This window comes from Portunus trituberculatus, chromosome 16 (genome assembly GCF_017591435.1).
Source record: "Portunus trituberculatus isolate SZX2019 chromosome 16, ASM1759143v1, whole genome shotgun sequence".
In the NCBI taxonomy this organism is placed as follows: domain Eukaryota; kingdom Metazoa; phylum Arthropoda; class Malacostraca; order Decapoda; family Portunidae; genus Portunus; species Portunus trituberculatus.
The window spans coordinates 7161216-7178511 of record NC_059270.1 but is presented as its reverse complement, the minus strand read 5'-3'; positions in this window follow the sequence as shown (position 1 = coordinate 7178511).

Below are 17296 nucleotides of genomic sequence, written 5' to 3'. Positions count from 1 at the left end.
ATATCATGTAGTGTGTGTGTGTGTGTGTGTGTGTGTGTGTGTGTGTGTGTGTGTGTGTGTGTGTGTGTGTGTGTGTGTGTGTGTGTGTGTGTGTGTGTGTGTGTGTGTGTGTGTGTGTGTGTGTGTGTGTGTGTGTGTGTGTGTGTGTGTGTGTGTGTGTGTGTGTGTGTGTGTGTGTGTGTGTGTGTGTGTGTGTGTGTGTGTGTGTGTGTGTGTTTCCTTCTTGATCAGTCATGTTCAGATAAAATCTCTCGCATAATATATATATACCTAATTAACATAACTCTCGTTACGGTGACGTGTTTACAGCACCACAGTGGAAAGAAGAAGCACCAGTGGTCTTTCACTAGTCAAGTCTTACGATAAAAGTACGACGACTTTAGAGAAATAACTCGTGACTGTCCAAGAATATAACTTAACATATATTTTCTTTTATTAAACTGTCAAATTTATTGTTATGGTCCCTTTTGGGGAGAAGTACAAAAGTAGGTATATATATACATTTTTTTTTTTTTTTGCATTCCGCTTCATATTCAAAGGAAAAACTCATTATTCATCACTGACACGCCACAAGTCAATCGCAACCACCGTTAGGTAGCATTGTGAGGTTCCTTGGAAGGAGTGTTTGCATGTTAACGCCATCACACAGCAATAATTATAGTGTTCGTCTCCTAACCTGTTTTGTATCGACCGAACATTTCCTTGACTCAACCCCCCTCGATGCAGCAGGTACACCCTTTGGAATGTTCGAGTTTTATTGTATATCTTTTAAATATTCTGGACAATCGAGTAACATATCTTATTTCCTTCAAGCATATCTCTGTATTGTAGGTAACGTGCAGCTGTATCAACACATACAGATAAAGGATCAAACCCTTATAAATATCAGACGGATTGCTTAACCTCTGTTGTGCAGCATTAGCGATAACAAAGGATTCGTGCAGGAATGAGGCTGCGAAAGATAACACGAAGGGAAGACAGAGGAGCGGCTGGGAATGGGAAGGAAGGGTGGTTGATGATGCAAGAAGGGAATGGAGGTAGGAAAGAGGTTGAGAGGGGGGAGGGCGAGGTGGAGAGATGAGAGGTAGGACAAGAGGTCAGACAGCAAGAGAGGAGCAACAGAGAAACAGTGTAGAGTCCGTTTCATGAATCGCATTTCAGAACAACAATGGTCTTAAGCAGGGCACAAAGCAACACGTGTCGCAAGTTTAAAGGTATTAGGTCGTCACCCTCCATGGGCAATGAGGTCTGTCAGTGCAGGAAGGGAAGCTGGGTCGGTCAGTGAAGAATATTATAGTTAAGAGTGATGAGGCGCTCAGGAGACCGAAGACAAGAAACTCCAGTCATCGATATCCTCTCTTCTCATGCAATCTTTGGTGAGAGAAAATAAATGTGCTTCGTTGATATATGTAAAATTATGTATAGATTATATGATGATAAAGAGTAATAGTGGAGGCTGTAGTGGAGAAAGCTAAAATATCTAAATAAAAAAAATGAAGAACTGTTTTATTTTTTCTTCCTTGTTTTTTTTATGTAAGAGGGTAGACCTGGTTAAGGGCAAAAAAAAAAAAAAAACGCTCACTCAGTCGCCAGTCCCTTTACAGGTCCGAGAGGGTTAGTCAAAAGATAGGGATGCATGCCTTGAAACCTCCCTCTTAAATGAAGTCAAGTCATAGTAAGTAGGAAATAGAGACACATATCTCCTTCCATTTATTTTTGCTGTAGAAATAGCAGCTTAAGCAGTTCTTCCCCTCCAAACCTGGTGCTTTTTTTTATATCCTAGGTCATTCATAATAAAGAATTGATTTACTCCTATTGAGAATTGCAATATGTAATACAATGATATACATACAATTTTCTGAGGATTATTTAAAACAAGTTAACATGGTGTTTCTTACAGCATGATAAATAAAAACACTGGAAAGTATGCAGCGTTACACAACTGCAGAACATCAATGGGCATACGTGCTTTATTCTTATAAACTCTGTCTTTTCATTGCAATCTTTTATTTTCATAGATGGTGCTGGAGGCTTTTATACCAACACAGAATTGCCGTGTGTGTGTGTGTGTGTGTGTGTGTGTGTGTGTGTGTTTTCCTCATCCTCCATTTTAAAGCTCTTCCACACACACGTCCCAACCAGTCTCCGCAGCTTTCACCACAACCAGTTCACATTCCTTCCGCTCAAGGTATCAGCAGCACGTTGTCGTCTTATCCGGCACGACCTTCCACTCCATCTAGACTAACCTTTTCTTGTGCCTAGAACTCCGTGGGCCAGCATCATTTCCCTGCGTCTTTCTTGCTCTCTCTGTCAGCTTTTTGTGTATTGTTTTGTGCTTAAAAGTTAATGTAACTGCTCGTACTTATTCAGTATCTTCTTATCATGCTTTTTCAAACTTTCTGTAACACACACACACACACACACACACACACACACACACACACACACACACACACACACACACACACACACACACACACACACACACACACACACACACACACACACACACACACACACACACACACACACACACACACACACACACACACACACAACCAATAGTGAGGCGGTGGCGTAGTTGATAAGATGGTGAGCGTGGGATCAGGCAGACGTCCATGCGTAGGTTCGAATGCCACCACGTACTGCCTTGAAACTATGCTATTTGTCGAATGGTTTAAAGTTACCTACATGTCACCCATATACCCAGGTTCTAGGTGGTCACACCAAAGATGCGCTTGGGTGGTGATATGGGCCCTAATATGGGTATCACTATAAATGAAATTGCCTGCGCCTCTAATGAGTGGAAGCTGAACAGCCATTCCTATACATACTCCTTAAGTATACCTACAGGCGCTATAGGCCATGGCGTAAACACACACACACACACACACACACACACACACACACACACACACACACATGCGCACGTAGCTATTTCATCTTAAATTTATTTTTATTACATGAATTTTGATTGTACGTAATGAGTATTATCAGATACTAGTTGCATGTACTATGTATGAATAAACTGTTAATTATTATCATTGTTATAATCGTTATTACAGAAGCCCACTCAACACACACACACACACACACACACACACACACACACACACACACACACTCTTGCCTCTCAATTTTCTAGAATCTCTTGACATTTTTTTCTTGTGTTCTTCACGGTGCATCATCGGCACCAATACTTTTCTTCATTCGCCAATTCTGGTGTGGCGGAATTAAATCATTATATTTATTCCTAAACTTTATATCACATTTGTTTACCAACAATTGTATTCCTTTACTCTTCGTCCGTCTTCATTTCTTGCTTTTGCCAGCGTTCCTTGTGTGTCATTATTAGAAGATGTATGTTCATGGAGAGTTGCCCGCCCTCTCCTCACTGCTCCTGCCGCGTGGAAACAAAAATTTTACAATGTTTGTAAACACATTTTTCTTTCTTCTCCACAGATTTTTTGTTGACTTGTTGACTTTTATTTACTTTCTCGTGTATATATTTATGGGGAAAAATGTACATATTGATTTCGGCACATCGTAAAGTGATATGAAATCGTTGCAAAAATTATAGTTGCCGATAAACAACAGGTCCTGACCCAGTAGCAGACTTTGAATGTTTTATAGATAAAGTAAAGTAAAGAAATTTGATAGAAAATAAGCTAAAAGGATGGAAGTTTGCGTGTATGTATAGAATGGACAAGCGCTCGAGCTCCCGTGTGTGCGTGTGTGTGTGTGTGTGTGTTTGTGTTTGTTTGTGTATTGGGTTTTTAAAAATGTCTGTTTATTTATTGAATTACTCATTGAAATTCCTGTTTATTTTCTTGTTCCTGATTAAAAGCTATAAATCTATTAATTATTTACAATGGACATTGGCGACTGTCAGCTTTTCCTATTATGTCACTGGTGTGATTCATATTTGTAGATGAAGGTTCTACATGAGAGTGCTACATAATTGGTATTGCTTAGTTTTTTTCTTTCACTTTTATTCAATTTTCAACTCTCCTTCCATTTACCTTTGATTTATTTCTTCATAACTTCGAACATTTAACCTTTTACCTCCGCCTCACCAACAACTGCACCTTCCAACACTCACATCGACACACAATAAAAACCTCACTTTATGTTCAGAAAGATTACATTTGTTTTCCGCATAAATGATTCTTTCAATGAGGAAACACATTCCCAGAGTTTTTATTAGTATGATTATACCGTTAGTTGTTTATCTTTATGAATGAGGAAAATTTCATGAAGTTTCATATGGCTTGGTTTTTAGTTAAGTGGTATTTTATTATTCCAACACACCCTTTCGCTTTATCCAAGACTTTTTAGTTTTCCTATCCCACCATTGCATATATATATATTAAAACAGGTATTCAATCGCCTTAGAAGAAGTTTGCTGAAGAATGAACTTGGTGGATTTGACAAAGGTCACGCAAAAAACAACGATGCACGTGAAGGAGGGATAGAAACCTGAGAATCTTTGTTCTCTAAAATAATTAAACAGTCCAAGCCATCCTGATGCTTGTCTCGTGTGAATGTACTGTAAGCTATTCAAACCTTTTTCGCTGCACAGACATACTTTCAAGCGCTTATTTTGACTTTTTTTATTTAAACTAATTTTTTTTTTTCAGCTATCATGTGATAACTTTCTAAGTGGTACATAATTGGCTATATCGTACAGTACTGAGTGAATATTTAGTTCGATAAAATCTGTAAATCTGTAACACACACACACACACACACACACACACACACACACACACACACACACACACACACACACACACACACACACACACACACACACACACACACATGCGCACGTAGCTATTTCATCTTAAATTTATTTTTATTACATGAATTGTGATTGTACGTAATGAGTATTATCAGATACTAGTTGCATGTACTATGTATGAATAAACTGTTAATTATTATCATTGTTATAATCATTATTACACAAGCCCACTCAACACACACACACACACACACACACACACACACACACACACACACACACACACTCTTGCTTCTCAATTTTCTAGAATCTCTTGACATTTTTTTCTTGTGTTCTTCACGGTGCATCATCGGCACCAATACTTTTCTTCATTCGCCAATTCTGGTGTGCCGGAATTAAATCATTATATTTATTCCTAAACTTTATATCACATTTGTTTACCAACAATTGTATTCCTTTACTCTTCGTCCGTCTTCATTTCTTGCTTTTGCCAGCGTTCCTTGTGTGTCATTATTAGAAGATGTATGTTCATGGAGAGTTGCCCGCCCTCTCCTTACTGCTCCTGCCGCGTGGAAACAAAAATTTTACAATGTTTGTAAACACATTTTCCTTTCTTCTCCACAGATTTTTTGTTGAGTTGTTGACTTTTATTTACTTTCTCGTGTATATATTTATCGGGAAAAATATACATATTGATTTCGGCACATCGTAAAGTTATATGAAATCGTTGCAAAAATTATAGTTGCCGATAAACAACAGGTCCTGACCCAGTAGCAGACTTTGAATGTTTTATAGGTAAAGTAAAGTAAAGAAATTTGATAGAAAATAAGCTAAAAGGATGGAAGTTTGCGTGTATGTATAGAATGGACAAGCGCTCGAGCTCCCGTGTGTGCGTGTGTGTGTGTGTGTGTGTGTGTGTGTGTGTTTGTTTGTGTATTGGGTTTTTAAAAATGTCTGTTTATTTATTGAATTACTCATTGAAATTCCTGTTTATTTTCTTGTTCCTGATTAAAAGCTATAAATCTATTCATTATTTACAATGGACCTTGGCGACTGTCAGCTTTTCCTATTATGTCACTGGTGTGTTTCATATTTGTAGATGAAGGTTCTACATGAGAGTGCTACATAACTGGTATTGCTTAGTTTTTTTTCTTTCACTTTTATTAAATTTTCAACTCTCCTTCCATTTACCTTTGATTTATTTCTTCATAACTTCGAACATTTAACCTTTTACCTCCGCCTCACCAACAACTGCACCTTCCAACACTCACATCGACACACAATAAAAACCTCACTTTATGTTCAGAAAGATTACATTTGTTTTCCGCATAAATGATTCTTTCAATGAGGAAACACATTCTCAGAGTTTTTATTAGTATGATTATACCGTTAGTTGTTTATCTTTATGAATGAGGAAAATTTCATGAAGTTTCATATGGCTTGGTTTTTAGTTAAGTGGTATTTTATTATTCCAACACACCCTTTCGCTTTATCCAAGACTTTTTAGTTTTCCTATCCCACCATTGCATATATATATTAAAACAGGTATTCAATCGCCTTAGAAGAAGTTTGCTGAAGAATGAACTTGGTGGATTTGACAAAGGTCACGCAAAAAACAACGATGCACGTGAAGGAGGGATAGAAACCTGAGGATCTTTGTTCTCTAAAATAATTAAACAGTCCAAGCCATCCTGATGCTTGTCTCGTGTGAATGTACTGTAAGCTATTCAAACCTTTTTCGCTGCACAGACATACTTTCAAGCGCTTATTTTGACTTTTTTTATTTAAACTAATTTTTTTTTTCAGCTATCATGTGATAACTTTCTAAGTGGTACATAATTGGCTATATCGTACAGTACTGAGTGAATATTTAGTTCGATAAAATCTGTAAATCTGTAACACACACACACACACACACACACACACACACACACACACACACACACACACACACACACACACACACACACACACACACACACACACACACACACACACACACACACACACACACACACACACACACACACACGTATATGCCCTTACCTTGTACATATGAGAAATCCAGGCCTCCATCACTTGCTTCCTCCAGCAGGGGCAGCCACGCCTGTTAGCGCTCCGATGCACGTCCCTCAGATTACTGTCATCCGTCGGGCAATCACAGGCGTGGAAGGTGTAAATGGATCAAGTCCCTGAGGCGCCGCACATTCTTCGGCAAGTTTAGCAATTACCTGCACTTTGTTTTGCCTGAACGTTCATTTTTTAGACTTTCAGTATTTATATTATTGAGTTACAATCCCGTTTTTTATTGTGAATTTGTGTGCGTATGTGTGTGTATTAAAGTTTTATTAAGTCCTATTATATTTTTTTTCTATTAGTTTCTATTGGTTTTTGTTGTTGTTTTTTATTTAATATTTTTTATTGTTTATTGGACACTCGTAGCATTTAACCCTCTGAGATCACTTACTCACTATGCGGTTACATGGAGATTTAGTGAAGAGAAATCAGTAATGTCTTATCTAAATTAATTGAATGATCGATTGACAGGTTGTATTTTGAAAAAAAGTACAAAACAATTAGAAATGTTTTCTGTAAAGGTACAATGAGTTGAGTACCTCGTCAATCATGGATAATTGCTCCTCATTGGCTTAAGTGACTGCTGCTCATTTCAGGAAGAGGAATCTACTACGCCACTAGAATGCTGAAGTTTGATGAGTACTGCCTGACTCGTATCCAGTTTGGGTCATAGTTTTTTATAGTCGCGCTAAACCGGTTGTCTTACTTGATTTTTTGTGTGGAATCCGAAACTTACAAATTCAGAGCTAATAGGTATGCAATGAAAAATGATAGAAATGTCCACATGTCAGGAGTCATCTGTCCTATTCTTTTGCGAACATCTGGATATCCAGAAGCTTTTTTTTATTTGGTGGGCTTTGTCGCCTGAGGTCGTTAAGCTGACCATACAACTGTCAATACAGTAACGCCTATTAATCCTCAAGCTTAAGAGCAAGTAAGGTGGTGACAAGCATATAAGCCTGACTCTGCAGCTTCACGTTTGTAAACGTTTGCACGGTATCCCATTATGTTTGATACTATCTGGAAAAACAACATCAGTTAGGTCAAATTGAGAATATGTTATGTATATAAAGCAATGTGAGTCTCAGGGAACCTGTTAAACAACACTTTGAGGTGACGAGCGTAGGTGCGGTGCGCCGCGAGACCCGTTACTCAAAGCAGGTATACAGAAACTCTGTTCGAGGAAGGGAAGCCAGCACTCGCTTCCATGATTGCGCCTGTCAAAACGCCTGTGCTTTCCCTGGAGAAAGCTCATAAAATACTGTGGCCACCTCCCGTACCGTTAATTTGGATGAAAAGTGGATGTAGAAAGTCCTCATCCTGTTAGGCCTTCCATTCGTGTTCCGTCATAGGAATGAAGACAGGTTTTTCTTTCAATAAGAGTGAAGGTAATGGAACTTCACTGCCTTCAATTCTATCTAGTTTGTAAAATACTGAAGAAAGATAATGAAAACCCGGATTTTCTTACTATCATATTTGATACATTTGAGTGTGAGGGCACGGAAGTACTCGATGCAGGAACTCGTCTTCTTGTTTCGTGCAAAAAGTAAAGTTTTGGTATCTGAGCGTCAAGATGCTCGCCGCCTTATCATACCCATGGCATCTGGTAGCAGCTCTGGCTCATCGGAGCGTCGGGTAGAAACAAGGCACCTGCCACAAAAAAAAAAAAAAAGAAAGGAAAGAAGTAAGAAACCATATCCACTTCACCACATCCCAGGCTGACCTACCTATCTACCAGCGCAGCATCCTTCAGCATAGGTTGGTGAAAATTATGTAAACCAAAGAATGTATAAAAATGCTGTGCCTCTACTATTAACTATTGTAACTGTCCTCATAATTCAAGTGCATCTTTCATAATTCTATCATCTTGAGATATATCTCTAAGGAATTGGTCATTAAACTCTAACCTGTATCAAGGTGTGAAACTTGCCTTGAGCCTAGACTACCACTACTACAACATCCTTTCCTTCACCAGGAAATTGAGGAAGAGGAAATGATATATATATATATATATATATATATATATATATATATATATATATATATATATATATATATATATATATATATATATATATATATATATATATATATATATATATATATATATATATATATATATATATATATATATATATATATATATATATATATATATATATATATATATATATATATATATATTATATGGTATTAAAATTTAATGTATTTAATTCTACAATAAGAAGAACGAGTATTACCGATTGTTTTCTCTTTTTTCTTGGTTTACATTCTGTATTTATGGCAAAAACTTACATCAAAATCTTAAATATGATTTCTAATTATATTCACTGTGTCCCATTAAACATGTAGTGAACTAAGGAAAACCATAGGCGCAAAATATAAATGGACCGTACACTAAAATTAAGTTCGTCTCTTTCCTCCTTGAAGCATTACTGTGCAATACTCCCTGGTGGTATAGGCATGTTCATAAAGAAATACAATTTACTGGCAGACCTCAGACAACACGCAGCAGTGTTTGTGGTACCGTTCGAAGCCACGCCTACAGTGTTTACATCGCTCCTCATTGGCTGGCTGCAGCCACTCACAAGAAACTTAAATGACAAACCTGCCTTAACTTGGTTTATGAACGCGGCGAGTGCCTGTGTTGATAATCATGTGATGACGAAAACGTCCCCAGCAGCAGCTGATAGGTTCGAAGCTGATGGCAAATTAACAACAAATTCTTGCCAACACAACTGAGGAAGACTATTGGAGGCAAGCTCATGATAAGATGAAGGAACTGTGGAGCTTGCTGACCTGATGGTGAAGAACGTGCAGGAAATGACGAGAGAGCCACAAAAGTGCAAAGATCACGACCAATGGATGAACTTGTGACATCTTGCCCCGCGTGATGAGGCGTAGGCGTTTTAAATAGGAGAGAAGAGGATGTGGATACCTTAAGTGGATAGCGAAAGGCTGTGGGTGGTTTGAGTGTATAATTGAAAGCATTTCGATGATAAGGAGAGACATGAAAAACAAAAACAATTGGCTAATCCAGGGAAAAAAAAATTGATCGACTGTTAGATTGATTAAAGATTCCTAACAACTGGATCGTGTAGCGCTGTAGGAGAGTGGTATATGCATTAGTTGGGTAACAGAGTAAACCTCACAAAAGTTAAAGGAAGGCAAAACAAGTACTATTTGTCCTGTCCTTTATGTTGGTAATAGAAACCTTTCAGAAAACATCACATCAACAGGAGTAACACCTTTCTAGGAGATGAATGCACATGATGGTGATGTTTGGAGCTACTAGTAAAAAGAAAAATGTTTCTGCTACTAAACCTTCATATGATAGGAAACCTTCACTTCAACGAAATTCTAATGAGCTGCTGAGCTACTGCTGCTGCTGCTGCTGCAGCTACTACTACTATTACTACTACTACTACTACTACTACTACTACTACTACTACTACTACTAATAATAATAATAATAATAATAATAATAATAATAATAATAATAATAATAATGATAATAACAACAATAATAATAATAATAATATCACTACTGCTACTGCTGCTGTTGTTTTTTGAGGCCCAATTTAGTTTAATCTTTATTAAGTTTTTAGTAAGTGTTGCAATGAGGGAGATTTATAGGCATTTCTCAGTGACGCAAGGCGCTCCATTGCCTTCATTCATTCATTCTTATTCATTTTTTTATCACATTCATCTTGTCCTGCACGCATCACTTCAAGGTGTCTCTATTTTGCGTATTTATGAATGTAGATAGTAGAACCGTTTCACTAATATTACTCCTCAATACAATCTTACAAAAGTGTCTGATACAATTCACCATAACTATTTATCGTATTGTTTCGTTCTTTCGTTGACCCATTTACTTTTCATACTCATTATCCAAAGTGAACTCCAGCTAAATTGAATATTCTTGTTAAGCATCCGTCAAGATTACCCCTGCCCTTCTAACCAGCTGAGGTGAAGGCCACCACTCGCCGCCGCCGGGAGCATCTTAGCCGCGCCCAGAGATGAACCATTCTCGGGCCTCTCCTAGAGTCCTACAGCACCAGGGTTCGGGAGGGGGGAGGGGTCAGGCAGGTGTCCCCTCAGGTCAGTAACGGGTTGGCCTGGCGCTGAAGTGGAGCTGTTCAAGTGGAAGGCAGAGAAAGAGAGTGTGTTTTCCTTTTTGTCTCAAATCTTGTACAGGTTCTTGACTAAGAGTTATTTGTTCATCTGCTCACTCGATCCATGCGAGTTTTCCCCCATCGCTAATCCATTCCAGAATGCTATGTTTATTTCTTTTCATTAGTTGTTTCTTTTTTTCTTTTGTGACAAACTAATGTTGCCAAAACTTTTCTTCGCATATGAGTGCTTAATGTGAAAATCATATTGGAGACTAAATAACAATCAAAATAAGTGCCTCCTGTCAACCATTTTGACACTAGTGGACATAACCGTGCCTGCCTGCTAGTCTACATGACTGCTTGCTGCAAGTAGCTGTATGTTTATCGTCTTGAACGCCCCTTGTCTTGGAACCCTTCCTGCTTTGTTTATCAGCTTGGCTGCCTTCCTGATTGTTTGCTTATTTGGTTGCTTAATATTACTACCCGTCAGCTTGAAATGCGGTCACCTCCCACAAACAGAGTGCAGTTGGCACCAAGGAAAGAGTTCTCAGATTCAGTCAAACCCTCCGAAAGACAAAATATTGCCTTAAGAGGCTCAGTACGTTAATTTTTTTTTCTTTTATGAATTCACAACACGAAGTCAGACGTTTACTTGCAACTACATATTTTTGTTCGTCCTGACAAACTCTTGTTCTTTCATCTTTTCATCTTTACTTATTAATTTTCATAGCTGAGAAAGATAACTGTTTTAGAGTTAGGGTATTCACCCTTTGCCAAATAGACTCAAGAACGAGGTAGAAATGTAAAAACATGAACATGAAAATATGCTTTTAAATTTGTGTTTCCGCTTTGTCATGAGCAGGAAGTGCAGACACTAGAAACAGCTAAGGCTAAGATACCTTGATATCTACTGAGCTATCTATTTTGATGTCTGTTTGGTAATAAAAAGAAATATTGAAAATGCTTCAAAATAACACGTTTTTTCTAGCTTTAGTTATGATAGATTCAGTCATATTCTACCTCGTTATAAAACCACAGCTGTTGGTGCAGGTGCCAAGGCTGAACTGGGATGGTCAGGTCAGAAGGTCGACATGGTGATTACCAACTCATTTAAGGTTTAATCATCAGCCGCTCTCTTCTACCTCAATCTCCGCCGCTATTGTGCGCCAAAGACTGATCGAAGCCGATAACAGTCGGTTGGTTTTATTGAGACTTTGTCGACGTGGGTGATCAATTCACTGAAGATTAATGTTCTTGAGTGTCTGTTTAGGAAGTGGAGCGTGTTTTTTCTTGTCTTCGTTTGTGTTTGTGTTGTGTTTCTTGTGACACGATCGCTGTAATGATGCAGAGTGGGCGTTGAAATGTATTTGTTTGATCTTGATTTATTACCATAATGTTATTACCATGATGTGTCTGGCTACTTGGGTTTGCCTGTAACTCGAATTTTAATCTTTCTGAGACATGTTCGTATAAGTTTTCAAGGCTTTGCAGTATTTGTTTGCAAACTAACTTATATGCATTCCACAGCAAATAGACAGTCTGTAAGTGTTCTTGAGCAACTTTCTTCCTGAACCCTAGGTCTCTCGTCTTACGGACATAGACAGAAACATTCGCCCTGCCATTGTCTGCATTCAGCCGTATATTTATCGATCTGTTCTTCTATGTTCTTGGTTAGTCTGCAGTTCCATGTTTTCTTTTGTGGTACGTATTGTACTGACTCATGGATGTAAGAGACGGCGTAAGGCAGAGCAGGTGTAGTGTGGGCTTGTGGGTCAGGTAACACGACCACGCTCAGCTGCACCGTCACAGTTTAAGAGCATCAGCATCCTGGAGCCAGCCACTTTTTTCCGGAGGCGAGGCAGAGGCCCACTTAACGAACCGATCGGAGGTAAGTGAGGCCAGCCGCGGGAGAAACAGAGCAGAGTCGCGTCCTCACTCTAACCTCGATGCAACAACAAAACAGTTTCATCATCAAGGTCACAAAAGTGGTTTCTTCGTGAGGTTGTCATCCTTGGCCTTCAAAATATAAATGACAACATTGCCATTAGTGGTATAGCCGCCACTATTTCATCCTCAAGGTCGCGTGGAGGTGAAGCTTCCAATTACCGTCGAGGATGCAAGAATTCCCATCAGTGTAGAGTTATTGTTTTCTGTGCACCATTCTGAGACCACTTCCTCAATCACATCAGTCCGGCACTTATGCTTTACTCAAATTTCAACTTGTACCTCGCCGGAAAACTCGCTCGCCTGTGTGATTTTTGTTCTGCCCAAATTACAGGCTGCAATTATATCATCCTATAAAGAAAGGATACACTTAACCACACAATTCCGGGGGGAGTTCAAGGTCGTTCGTTGCGGCGAGGGTGAAGTGAAGATGATCACAGGGAGGATAATGGGCGGCGCGTCTCCCTCACTCCGTCATAAACACCTCTCCGTAAAGGTGAAGGTAGAGTAGGATTCGGGTGGAGGAAAGCCCTATCATGGAGGCCGCGGAGGCTACCGGGGCTCGGTCACCGCCCTACCTCCAGGTGGGTGGCGCCCGTGTAGTGTGTGTGTCGATCGTTATTTCTCTCACTTTTACCTTTGTTTTTACCCTCCAGCTCATCTCCCGACTTCACTTTCGCTAGTAGATGGCTGCTTATCTAATCTGTTTTGTGTTCCCGATTTTTAGATATGCATTTCAGCCATTAATGATATTTTCTATTTTCCGCCGACACTTTTTTCTTTATGTATGATAATCTACTTTAGTTATTCTTTCAATGTGAGCAGTCAGATTATAGCACAAATTTGCGTGTACTTCATTAAACCAGATATAGAAAGCACTTCGCTTCTCTGTTCACTCTTTTTCTCGCCTCGTTGTCTTCTAAAAATAAAAATGACAAGGGAAGGAAAATAGTTTGTAGGCGGCCGTGTGAGCGTGTTTCTGTGCATGTGTGTGTGTGTGTGTGTGTGTGTGTGTGTGTGTGTGTGTGTGTGTGTGTGTGTGTGTGTGTGTGTGTGTGTGTGTGTGTGTGTGTGTGTGTGTGTGTGTGTGTGGACTAACTGACGCTGCATCTCACGCTGGACAAATGGAAGGGTAGGGTGGTGTCGAAGGGTAATGTGTGAGATTGTGGACTAAATGATGGTGTCTGGTGGGTGTAAGGGTGTAAGGGAAGTAGTACTGATATTAATGATATATCTCTTAAAAGTTTATTTATTGTAAAGAAAATATTTTCACTTAAATGAATTTGTTATTTTCTTTCGTGTCATGATGTTAAAAAAAAAAAAAAATGAAGCAAAAGCTAGGAACATAAATTTTCCAAAAAATATATTATCATTATTACTATCATCGTCACTATTATTATTATCATTATTATTGTTATTACTATCATTGTTTTAGTTACTTCTCTTGTTTTTCGTGCTCCCTTATTGTTATTACTATTATCATTTTAGTGTTGTTGATAGTTTTTTACTCTTTATTTACTTATCTATCTTATTTTACATTTTATTTATTTTTGAATTATTTGTTTATGTTTTTACGTTCATATCGCCTTGACACACCACCCACCACAGTATAACATCACGCCTCAAAAGTGTGCCGGTCTAACTTGCACTACCTCTCATTCTCTCCCGCCAGAATTCCTGATGAACGTTGGTTCTTGCCTAGCAGCCACCCAGACCACACAAACTCAAAGATGAACGTTGGGATCTTTATGTTTGTTATGGTCCACGGAAGGCTAGTGGCTAGTGGCCGGAAGTGGAGTGTAGTGGGTGTGACAGCTGCAAGTAACGAATAACATCCAAACTCATCTCTTCTGTAGTTTGGTCCTCAATTTTATATTTCTTATATCATGCTTACAAAAATCATCATCCTTTTATTTGTGTATATTCAACTGTTTATTTGTATCTGTCTATTCATGTAATGTATTCACATATTAAAGATCATTGAGATAGAAAAAGCAAATGTTGAAAGAATATAATCATAATTGTAGTCATCGGTGTGTGGTAAATACTGGAAAATGTTAGAATTTTCAACTAAATGGTAAGCCAGAGTTGAGATTCACCTCAGGAGACGGGAATTACGGGAACTATACCTTTTATGATAAAAGTAAAACTTGTTATAGCTTGTGATATACGCTAGGCAAATCACAATTTGCAATCTATCATCCCCTACACCATAATCACTCTTTTTTACCCATTTGTGATCTCCCTGAATGGGTCACACAATGCAAGGGGTTAGTCACCTATCTGTCTATCTGTCTATTTATCTATCTATCTATATCTATCTATCTATTTGTATATATATATATATATATATATATATATATATATATATATATATATATATATATATATATATATATATATATATATATATATATATATATATATATATATATATATATATATATATATATATATATATATATATATATATATATATATATATATATATATATATATATATATATATATATATATATATATATATATATATATATATATATAGCCATCACCAGATTAACTACCGTTCTGCTACATATGGCATTATCCTCTGAAAGTCAGTCTGTCAATAAATTCCTTTCTCAATATACTTTCCCTCTCAATCAAATGTATCCCATCTGTCATTGCCCATGCCTCCCTTTCCCCTTCAAGTAGCAATCAAGCCTTACATAACCACTAAGATTGACTGTCTAGGTATTACTCTCCTGACGAACTATTTTTTTTTTTTAATGGCCGTACATGTCACCTTATTACATCCTATCATTAAGGTCTGACCGCTTAATACGTGGCCTTCATAGTGTTGGAAACAATCATTTACGGAATACATTGTGGAAGCAGGGGCCGCCGTGGTGCAGTGGGACCGCGCTCGCTTTGCGAGCCCCAGGGTTCTCAAGCGCACGGGTTCGAATCCTGGCCACGGTCCGAGGTTAGGAAGGGCATCCACTCGGGGTAACGGTTCCCAAATGCCAAAACCGAAGTCCTCCTGACTCCTCTGTCAGGAGGCACCGTCCTAGCCCTAATATAATAGGGGAACCGGACGTAAAATAAAAAAAAAAAAAAAAAAAAAAAATTGTGGAAGCAGGGATGAAATACTCTACAGATAGCATGAACCGAAGAAAATGTTTATGAATCTAAATTAATTAATGAGGATTGTTATTACATATAGTGTATATTGGTGTTAAGTAATGGAGGTGGTAGTTAGTGGTAATGGTGACGTCTCTGTTGATTCTGGTGGTGGTGGTGCTGATGATTGTAGGGATGTTACTCTGTGTGTGTGTGTGTGTGTGTGTGTGTGTGTTTATCTAAATTCTTGCGTGTGTGTGTGTGTGTGTGTGTGTGTTTATCTAAAGTCTTGTATGTGTGTGTGTGTGTGTGTGTGTGTGTGTGTGTGTTTATCTAAATTCTTGAAGCATGAAACACCTCAATTACGCTAATGTGGCCCTATATTTGCGTGTTTATATTCATTAGTCCTTTTACTTTGTGGGTTAGGTAGGGCGGGCGGAGAAGCAAAACGAGATGCACCCCACGACCGAAAACAATTAAGACGCCGTGCAGTCTATTGTCTCACCACGGGCCTCATTACCGTCTCCCTATGGCAGATCCTCACATTAATACTCATGTGATGTAAACCAAGACCCAATCAAAGAATCGATAACCTTTTAATGAATGCATCTCTAATGAAAGCCAAATAATTAATTTTTCTTGGTAGACAGACCCAATATTTCTTTCGAAGGGATGATATTTCTCCAACGACAGAAAGTGCTTGAATATAATGCTATTTTTCCCCTGTCAGCTTATTCTTTTGTGATGAAAAAAGGTACAAAAAGCTGCAAAAAGAAGACATTATGACTGCACGTGCCAATACCCTTATAAAACATAAATAGCCACAGTTTACTCCCCCTATCACACTAATATATGAGTGTATATAATATTCTTTATACATCTTCAGTCTTACACGCATCACATATAAATATACATAATGAGAGAAGATATGAGAAGCAATAAGAAGCAAATAATTACAAGTTTTCCTTTGAGAAGTCTTAAAATAAAAGAGAGAAAATAAAAATAAGCCCTATACAATTCCAGACAGATTTCTCACTCGTCAAGCGTCTGCACGGATATATCTGCGCTGTTATGTGGTTATGGCGCGTGATTGCACAGTAACTCCAGCAGTGGCGGGGATGGTGTGGTGTGGTGGGAGTAGAAGTGTGATGTGATTGCCTTGGTGATGTGGTTGTGTCGTTAGTGATGGCGATGAAATGCTAGTGTTGTGGCGATGGTGTGGTGGAAACGTTACGGTTGTGAAAATGATGCGGTTATCTGATGTTCCTGTTATGGTAATGATGTGGAGGGTATGTTCGTGTAGTGATGAGCA